Genomic DNA, 10,304 nt, shown 5'->3' with positions numbered 1-10,304 from the left:
TTAAAGAACGCATGGCCCTTCACAGAAGCGCAATTCGTGCAGCGCTCGACAGGGGTCATGCTGAACAACCAGTTGCCAAGCATCACTGTTGTGACGTCACCGGATCCCCACACAGCACGCCTTTCCGGGGGACTTCGTGCACCGAGTGTGTGTCTTGTATAAAGGTAAGATGGTTTTTACTTACACTTTTGTATCCTGAAGAAAATGCTGACGCATTGAAACGTCGATCTGCTAGACCTGCGGTCTGTGTGTTTTATTTATCAGTCGCCCTGAGTGCCGCCCACAGTGACTGTATACATTTTTCTCCCACTTGCATGGGAGTTTAAACGGAGGGCACCGGACGCAATTTAGTGTGTTTAGGACGGGAGTGCCGGCAATCTGGTTATATATCGTACACACATATATATATATATACATACATACAGTACCAGTCAAAAGTTTGTACACACCTTCTCATTCATTGGTTTTTGTTTATTTAATTTATTTTCAACATAGTAGATTAATACTGAAGACATCAAAACTATGAAAGAACACAGAAATGTAAACAAAAATGTGTTAAACAAAACAAATTATGTTGTATATTTTAGTTTCCTCAAAGTAGCCCCCATTTTGCTTTGATGACAGCTTAGCACTCTCTTGGCATTCTCACGAGGCTGAAGTTGGCTTCTTATTCATTTCTTATTCACTTCTTATTCATTTTCCAGCTTCTTATTCAGAAAATGTTACATTAAAACATTTAAATAAAGTTAGATCACTAAACTAACACTATGTAAACAAAGAATTGTGTCCCTGACACAGTTTACAATTATTATTTTCTTGGCACAATAAGGATTTGGGCATGAATAGGGCAGTAAAGCGGGCACAGGCACCATATTTTGTCATTTTGAATAAAGCTGTAGTTGTGCAAGGGTTAACTAGCTTCGGTCATCAAATGTTACACTTGAAACCCACAGAGGGTGGTCAGGTACATATCACCCACTTGTCATTTGCCTTGACCAACAAGGATTTTGGCATGAATAGGGTAGTAAAGCGGGCACAGGCACCATATTTTGTCATTGTGAATAAGAAGCTGTAGTTGTGCAGGGGTTAACTAGCTTCGGTCATCAAATGTTACACTTGAAACCCACAGAAGGTGGTCTGGTACATATGACCCACTTGTCATTTGCCTTGACCAACAAGGATTTTGGCATGAATAGGGTAGTAAAGCGGGCACAGGCACCATATTTTGTCATTTTGAAATAAAAGCTGTAGTTGTGTAGGGGTTAACTAGCTTCGGTCATCAAATTTTACACTTGAAACCCACAGAGGGTGGGCGGGTACATATCACCCACTTGTCTTTTGCCTTGACCAACAAGGATTTTGGCATGAATAGGGCAGTAAAGCGGGCACAGGCACCAGATTATCTCATTTTGAATAAGAAGCTGTAGTTGTGCAGGGGTTAACTAGCTTCGGTCATCAAATGTTACACTTGAAACCCACAGAGGGTGGTCAGGTACATATCACGCACTTGTCATTTGCCTTGACCAACAAGGATTTTGGCATGAATAGGGCAGTACTGCAGGTACAGGCACCACATTTTGTCATTTTGAATAAGAAGCTGTAGTTGTGCAGGGGTCTAACCCTATTTATCTAGGGCTGGTTATGGGATCGCGATGGTTGGGTTGCCGCCGGTCAGAGTATTGACAGCAGCATCCGCACTGTGAGAATCCTGACAATATAATGTAAGTAGCCTAACACTACCCACCCTCCCCGGTGCCTAACCCTAACCTGCCCTCCTAGTGTCTTTACCTAACCTACCTCTCCCCACACCCTAACCCTCCCCTGGAACCAGTACAAATGAACACCGGTCGAGAGTCTGGCGGTCGAAATCCTGATACAGTGTGTTATACAGTATGGGTTGGATACATCAATGGTGACTTACTGTGACAGCAGTGTCGGCTGTGCGGGGTGCTGTTGGTGTCCTCGGTGCGAGAGTGCCATTAGTGTCCTCATTGCGGAAGTTCCGTCAGTGTTGGCAGAGTGGGGGTCCTGGCAGTGTCCTGAGTGCATAGTGTCAGCAGAGCCGTAGTGCCAGTGGTATCCTCAGTGCAGGAGTGCTGACAGTGTCGGCTGTATGGGGATGCCCTCGGTGTGGTAGTAGCAACAGTGCGGCGTCACTGACGGCGTCCTCAATACATGGGGCAATAGTGCTGGGGTGCTTGCAAATGTCCTTACTGCAGGGTGCCAGTGGTGTTGGCAAAACGGGTGCCAGCGATGTCCTCAGTGCATGTGTGCTGACAGTGTCGGCAGTGCAGGGGTACTGGTGGTGTCCACAGTACATGGGAGAGCAGTGCAGGTGTGCTGGCAGTGCAGGGGGCCAGCGGTAATGGCAGAGCTGGGGTGCCAGCGGTGTCCTCAGTGTCGGGGTCTTGATGGTGTTGGCAGTGCATGGGTGCCGGTGGTGTCGTCAGTGGGGGTGTCGGCAGCGGGGGATGCTGCAAGTGGGGGTCGGCAACGGGGGTGCCAGCGGTGTCAGGCAAGGATGGCATCTTCCTAAAGCCTAACTTCCTGTGGAATTAACGCTGATTGGCTGAGAGCCGTGACAGACGGCTCTCTCAGCCAATAAGCATTAAGCACGCACAATGCAAAACCACGCGTTACGACATTGGGATCGCAAAGTTTTGCCTCGGAGAGGGATCCGGGGCAGGCAGAGAGATCTGAGCTGTGTCTCAGATCCTTCGGATCTCCCAAATTCGTGTGGGTCTGGTTCCCGGATAACCGGACCCGCTCATCTCTATTAAAAACCAGTTTCAGGTCATTGATTCCAGAGGCGCCATAACCCTGCATTCTCCAGGCTCCAGTGCTCTGGTGATGGCTCTGTCAGATCATGTGTTGGGCTGCCCCTACTCTCGAAAATACACACAAAACAAAAAAAACACAAGCACTATTGTAAAGGGTGAATGAGTTTGTCAGTGCATATACAGGGTCTTTAAGGGTTGACATGTAAGATGGTCAGGGTCAAAAGGTTGCACACAAAAATGTTCTACACCAAATTTTTACCCAATAGACCATTTGTACCTATCGACCATTATAAGTCAACCTTTAGTGTGTAGAACTTTTTAACTGTTTACGTGTTAACTGTCTAACATCAGGTGTCTATGTATACATTGCCGACCTTTTTACTGTTGATCTATGGACCGGATCACGGTTAGTTTGTGTCACATTTCACTAAATTATGTCAATCATTTTAAAAGTTTTAAGATAAACTTTGGGGCCAATAGCAAGTTAAAGACCCTGTATATGCACTGACAAACTCATTTACCCTTTACAATAGTGCTTGTGTTTTTTTTGTTTTGTGTGTATTTTCGAGAGTAGGGGCAGCCCAAGGCATGATCTGACAGAGCCATCGCCAGAGCACTGGAGCCTGGAGAATGCAGGGTTATGGCGCCTCTGGAATCAATGACCTGGAACTGGTTTTTAATAGAGTTGAGCGGGTCCGGTTATCCGGGAACCAGACCCACACGAATTTGGGAGATCCGAGGGATCTGAGACCACAGCTCAGATCTCCCTGTCTGTCCCAGATCCCTCTCCGAGGCAAAACTTTGCGATCCCGTAACGCGTGGTTTTGCATTGAGCGTGCTTAATGCTTATTGGCTGAGAGAGCCGTCTGTCATGGCTCTCAGCCAATCTATGTCCACAGGAAGTTAGGATTTAGGAAGATGCCACCCTTGCCTGACACCGCTGACACCCCCGTTGCTGACCCCCACTAGCAGCATCCCCCGCTGCCGACACCCACCTGACGACACCACCGGCACCCATGCACTGCCAACACCATCAAGACCCCGAAACTGAGGACACCGCTGGCACCCCAGCTCTGCCATTACCGCTGGCCCCCTGCACTGAGGACACTGCCAGCACACCTGCACTGCTGTCCCATGTACTGTGGACATCGTCAACGATCCGACACTCCCACACTGAGGACACCACCAGTACCCCTGCACTGCCGACACTGTCAGCACACATGCACTGAGGACATCGCTGGCACCCCTGCTTTGCCGACACCACTGGCACCCTGCAGTAAGGACATTTGCAAGCACCCCAGCACTATTGCCCCATATATTGAGGACGCCGTCAGTGACTCCGCACTGCTGCTACTACCACATTGAGGACATCCCCATACAGCCGACACTGTCAGCACTCCTGCACTGAGGATACCACTGGCACTACGGCTCTGCTGACACTATGCACTCAGGACACTGCCAGGACCCCCACTCTGCCAACACTGACGGAACTTCCGCAATGAGGACACTAATGGCACTCTCGCACCGAGGACACCAACAGCACCCCGCACAGCCGACACTGCTGTCACAGTAAGTCACCATTGATGTATCCAACCCATACTGTATAACACACTGTATCAGTGTTCCGCCTGCCGGAGTCAGGATTTCGACCGCCAGACTCTCGACCGGTGTTCATTTGTACTGGTTCCAGGGGAGGGTTAGGGTGTGGGGAGAGGTAGGTTAGGTAAAGACACTAGGAGGGCAGGTTAGGGTTAGGCACCGGGGAGGGTGGGTAGTGTTAGGCTACTTACATTATATTGTCAGGATTCTCACAGTGCGGATGCTGCTGTCAATACTCTGACCGGCGGCAACCCAACCATCGCGATCCCATAACCAGCCCTAGATAAATAGGGTTAGACCCCTGCACAACTACAGCTTCTTATTCAAAATGACAAAATGTGGTGCCTGTACCTGCAGTACTGCCCTATTCATGCCAAAATCCTTGTTGGTCAAGGCAAATGACAAGTGCGTGATATGTACCTGACCACCCTCTGTGGGTTTCAAGTGTAACATTTGATGACCGAAGCTAGTTAACCCCTGCACAACTACAGCTTCTTATTCAAAATGACAAATTATGGAGCCTGTGTCCACTTTACTGCCCTATTCATGCCAAAATCCTTGTTGGCCAAGGCAAATGACAAGTGGGTCACATGTACCAGACCACCCTCTGTGGGTTTCAAGTGTAACATTTGATGACCGAAGCTAGTTAACCCCTGCACAACTACAGCTTCTTATTCAAAATGACAAATTATGGAGCCTGTGTCCACTTTACTGCCCTATTCATGCCAAAATCCTTATTGTGCAAGGAAAATAATAATTGTAAACTGTGTGAGGGACACAATTCTTTGTTTACATAGTGTTAGTTTAGTGATCTAACTTTATTTAAATGTTTTAATGTAACATTTTCTGAATAAGAAGCTGGAAAATGAATAAGAAGTGAATAAGAAATGAATAAGAAGCTGGCCGAATAAGAAGCCAACTTCAGCCTCGTGGCATTCTCTCAATCAGCTTCACAAATGAAGTGATCGGTCTAGGTGGCATGATAATGCCAGGAATCACGGCTTTCTATAGCAGGGCCACAGTGATGCAGTTAAACCCCCCTCCCACCTGGCTTCCCCCCAACTCTCCTGAGAAGTTGGTGGTAAGTAGGCCTTAATTCAAGTGATAAACTCCATTCCCAGGTATAGAAAATAAACAAAAACTTTATATTAATCTAGTAAATTGGACAAGTCACCTCAGATGACCCCCTCCATACTGCTGCTGTACCTCAAGTCCCTCCCGCTGTATTACTTACCTTACTCTGTTCCTTGGTGCAGTGGTCCTCAGGCTCTTCTTCGTCTGGTATATCCAGGCTGTTCCGCTGCTGCAGTGGGAGCTGTTGCCACTGTGCATAACGGAGGTGGGTTGGCTTAGGGCAGGCAGGGCCAGATTAAGTGCCACATGGGCCTGGGGCTGAAAATGTTCAAGGGCCTAAACTGAGGAGCTGTGACCAGTGCTGTGTGGGTGTGACCAGAACCACGTGCGTCGTGTATACACCCCCTGCACTATCAGCCCCACTGTTTACCTAAATATAGAAAAAATGCATCATGTTGTGAGAAAACTAGAAACACAATTTTAATACTAAAGCTGCATACACACGTAAAGATTTTCTGTCCAACCATCCAACTAGTTGATTGGTTGGAATGAAAATCTGGTAAGGTATGACAGCAAATGACAATCAGCAATTTGCTCCAAAATGCCAGAAATTGGACAAAAACTGTTGTTTGAACAAATTATTTAGATAAAACATTTAACAAATTTGTCTGACGACCATTTTCATATGTTTTCTGGCATTTAGGAGCAAATTGCTGATCATCAGTTACTCCCATACCTTACCAGATTTTCATTCCAACCAATCAGCTAGTTGGATGGTTGGACAGAAAATCTTTGTGTGTATGCAGCTTTATAATTTATTGTCAACTGTCTGACCAGCTAGGCAGCTGGTCATCATAATGCTGATGGATGGGCCTATTCTTATGTGGAGGCCTTGAGATGTAGCTCCATCCTTCCCATTGTTATTCTGGCCCTGAGCAGGGCTATCTGGTTTAGGGAACTATATATTACATCATTCAACTGTGCCATATATGGGATATACTTCTATTCAAAGCATTTGAGATAGAAGAAACATCCTGAACCCAGATAGCCACAATCATAAATACATGTATGAAAATATAATATGTGAATAAATGTCTTCCTGTGAACGTCTGACCCTAGAAGAAGGCTGCTGCTGAGTCAGCTGCCTGCCCCCGGGAAGGAACCACGTGAGCAGCAGCAGTCATGTGACTGAGCAGCAGGAGGAGGAAGACAGGCGTTTGCACTAGCACCATATAGAAAGCACACACAGTAAACTTGTTTCTGCAGAGAGATCGGGTGAGTGGTGTATGCACTCTTTTCACTATTGCACTATACTATAAGTTGTGCATGTAACCTTCCCTCAGAGGCATGCATGATATATTACTAGGCTTCATTCTAGAACGCTGTGTATATACTTGTACAGCTGGGTTATGCTATTCCAACATATTTACATTTTCAGCCCAAGGGGACAGGAAGGCAGACAGTCGTAACTCGTGGTTTTGCTTTTCTTTATCATATAGTTCAATATTTACACGTCCCAACATTGTTGCTAGCATCTGTGTGTTCCTGCACAAAGCTTAATTCATACAAATACACTATGCATAGTGTGGGTGACAGTCACCTGTTGTTAACTAGTAACAAAAATATTAAATATCATTATAATAAAGTACTGTGCAAGTGTATTCTAGACACTGGACAAATTACTAGTAATCAGAGGATTTTTGAGACGGCATATTTCTATAGGATGCTAAATCTAACCCACTGGTTTTTGCCCCGACTCTTATAAAAATATATGTAAATGCAATCACATTTTTACATTTTCCTATTTGCCAACGTTTTTTTTCTTTTGCATAGAATGGCATGTGTGTTTTACTTTTATCTTATACCTCTAACTATCTTCTCTCATCCCTCATATGTCCTCGCATTCACTTCTCACACTTTGATGAATTTAATTTCATTATGAATTTTTTACATAGAATTATAGCAAATGTTGGTTGTTGAGTCTTTTTCATGTTATATGTCTCATATTCATGTTTTATAAAAAAAAAAATAGAGTACAAATAGGTAAAAACAAAACCGAGCATTCCCGTTCACTTGAAGTCTTGTACCTGTCACTGTGGTAGTAGTTGCTTGCTGTGAAGTGTACCACTTTTGTGACCTGAAACCAGTAGTACTCAAAACACCCGTGTAATACCATCCTAAGGCTGGTTACTCACTGGCTTTAGGAAAATGCCAGGATGCAGCATGTCAAGCAAAACCATGTGAGACCCTTATATACTTTGCTAAGCTATGTCCTTGTTTTGTAACATGTGCCTAAATTACATTACTATCTGCGTTCCTATTCTGGAATGAAGACCTATGGGTATGAAATAACTTGACATTCAGAAGGTCGACAGGTTCTGAATGTCGACAGCATGTCTACGTGGTAATTAGTCGACAATCAATATGTAGATATGTACTAAGTCCGCTTGGTCTTGTTTGGAGATCTATGACCTGCGGCATGGTTAAATGACATTCTATCTCTCCAAGTCTGTAGTGTTAGATCATCTTGATCACGTGTGATTATTTACAACACGTGACCTATGATCGGATCTGATAACAAACATAGGGGCCGATGCACTGCGCTATGGAAAGTGATAAACTGTCAACCAATCAGCTTCTAACTGTCGTTTTTCAAACGCAGCCTGTAACATGGCAGTTAGGAGCTGAGTGGCTGGCAGTTTATCTCTTTCCACATAGTCTTCGGGAATAGATCCGTCCGGTCACATGGGATTGTTTACATCACATGACACTTTGATATTTACTGTTATCCCTGTGAACAGACTCGTTCACACACAGGGCCTGATTCAGAGCCGCTCGCAAGCGGCTCGATGGTCCCCCACTGCGCACGTGCCGCGTCCGGCGTGCGCGAGCCCCGTCCAGCGACTGCAGCTCAGTTGCTACGGGGCTCGCTGCAAGACGGGGCGGCTGTCGATGGTGAGTGACAGCTTTCCCCGTTTTGTAGGCGGGGAGGGGGGGTGGCAACACAAACGCAGGCGTCAGTAGTGGACTGCCTGCTCTATTAGAGCAGGAAGTTCACTCGGGTCTCATCACAAGGCCGATGGTCGCGATAATCGCGACGGCCTCCTGGCCACTGGCACAGGAGGTCTCCCACAGCTTAGCGAGCGGGCAGAAAAAAAAAACCACGCCCATCAGACCTGCGAGCTGCCTCCGGCAGCGAGCGGGTCTGAATCAGGGCCACAGTCTTTAGTGATAGGCTTGTCCGGTCAAATTGGATTATTTACATCATGTGACCCATAATCGGACTGGATTACTTGATTATATTGTCCACGTTTCATCGAGTGATCACATGATTGTATACATCATGTGAATCGGCGCCGAGACGCATCTAGATTCAATACTTATGTGTATCACTAAGTTGACAGTATTTGATCACATGTATAAGTTTAGCAAACAATTTTTAGAGGTATTTTAAGCATATATTTTAAATGCAATGCTCTATATCACAGGTTCTCAAACTCTGTCCTCAGGACCCCAAACAGTGCATGTTTTCCAGGTCTCCTCACAAAATCACAAGTGAAATAATTATCTCCACTTTTCAGTTTAAAAGTGCTATTGGAAAAAAAAAAATCTGTCTCTCTCTGTCTCCCCCTCCCGGCTCCTCAAGTGAGGAGGCTCATGGTCACGGTACGTGACGTCCGCGAGCAGAGCACAGAGTCCAGGTCACGGAGGAGGAGCACCGCTGATGCTGATCGGTAGGGTTGGATTGGGATACAAAAAACAGCCCAGGAATTTTATGGAAGTAACCCTAATGGTGGTGGGGTCTATCAAGGGGGCAGGATCCCTCCTCATAGGGCCTGATTTTGAGTTGGATACAGTTGCGGCTCTCCTTGCATCTTTTGTAGCAGTTGCATCTGCAACTTTAGGCCAATGCCACTACGATGCCCTACCCTTTTGTACATCCAAATATGCATAGGCTGAGATGCCGACTTCCAGTGTCTACAGACGCTGCAATCATGCTGTGTAGTCTATAGAGACACCACCATCGCTGCCTCGGACCATTAAAACTTTCACCAGCCCTCTGCTAGGTGCATTATCATCTGTCTGAGTATGGCCTCCAATGTGAGCAATTCAGTGTCTCTTTACTGTACACAGACAATGTCATCAACACATCCTTACTACGTTACATCTGCGTCTGCTTAGCCAACCCCCTGTAACTGCCTAGGAATGCCAAAAACACATTTCTAATATACTGCATGTATCTGTACTGCAACGCTGTACGAAGCATACATGGTGCAACTTAGCCACATTAGCAGACGAAAAACATTGTACAAGGCCCCCACAGGAAATATAAATACATTGGGCCACACAGAACAAATACACCTTAGCCCCCACATAAAACAACAAAACACATTGGCCCCCATAGGCACCAAAAAACACCTACATTGGCCTCAATAGGGGAAAAAAACACATTGGCACCCACAAGGAAAACACATTTTGCTTGTGGGGGCCAACGCTCATGGGCGGTAATGTCATGCCCAGATCGCATTGCAATAGCGATCGTTAATAAATGGGGGCCAAGGAGACTTGTCACTGAAGGCACCCCTATGGTAATACTCTTACTTCAAATAAGCTTAAATGATCATATATTCAATCCTCAGATAGGATTCTTACCTTCCATCCCTGATTATTCTTGGATCCTCAATGCAATTGATATTTACAGCTAAGTTTATTTAAATTATATATGACAATAATTAGTCATAAAAAAATACAAGTCAAGCTGGATCCCTACCGGAAATGGGCTTTGTGTTGTAGTGCACCACAAGCCACCACGTTTCAATCTTGTAATAGAGCTTTGTCAAGGTTCTGTTA

General features: G+C 45.7%; 1 protein-coding gene across 1 annotated transcript in view; it reads left to right on the top strand.

Moving 5' to 3' along the window:
- The first annotated feature begins 6,549 nt into the window (after window positions 1–6,549).
- Window positions 6,550–10,304, top strand: part of GNPDA1 (glucosamine-6-phosphate deaminase 1) — a 29,555-nt gene continuing 25,800 nt past the window's right edge. The window contains exon 1 of the mRNA XM_088444119.1: window positions 6,550–6,728. The gene's annotated coding sequence lies outside the window, so the exon portion shown is untranslated. The remainder of the gene's footprint in view (window positions 6,729–10,304) is intronic.

The sequence above is a fragment of the Taudactylus pleione genome, unplaced genomic scaffold (genome assembly GCF_031769625.1).
Source record: "Taudactylus pleione unplaced genomic scaffold, aTauple2 ptg000349l, whole genome shotgun sequence".
NCBI lineage: Eukaryota > Metazoa > Chordata > Amphibia > Anura > Myobatrachidae > Taudactylus > Taudactylus pleione.
This window is presented reverse-complemented; position numbering and strand designations above follow the sequence as displayed.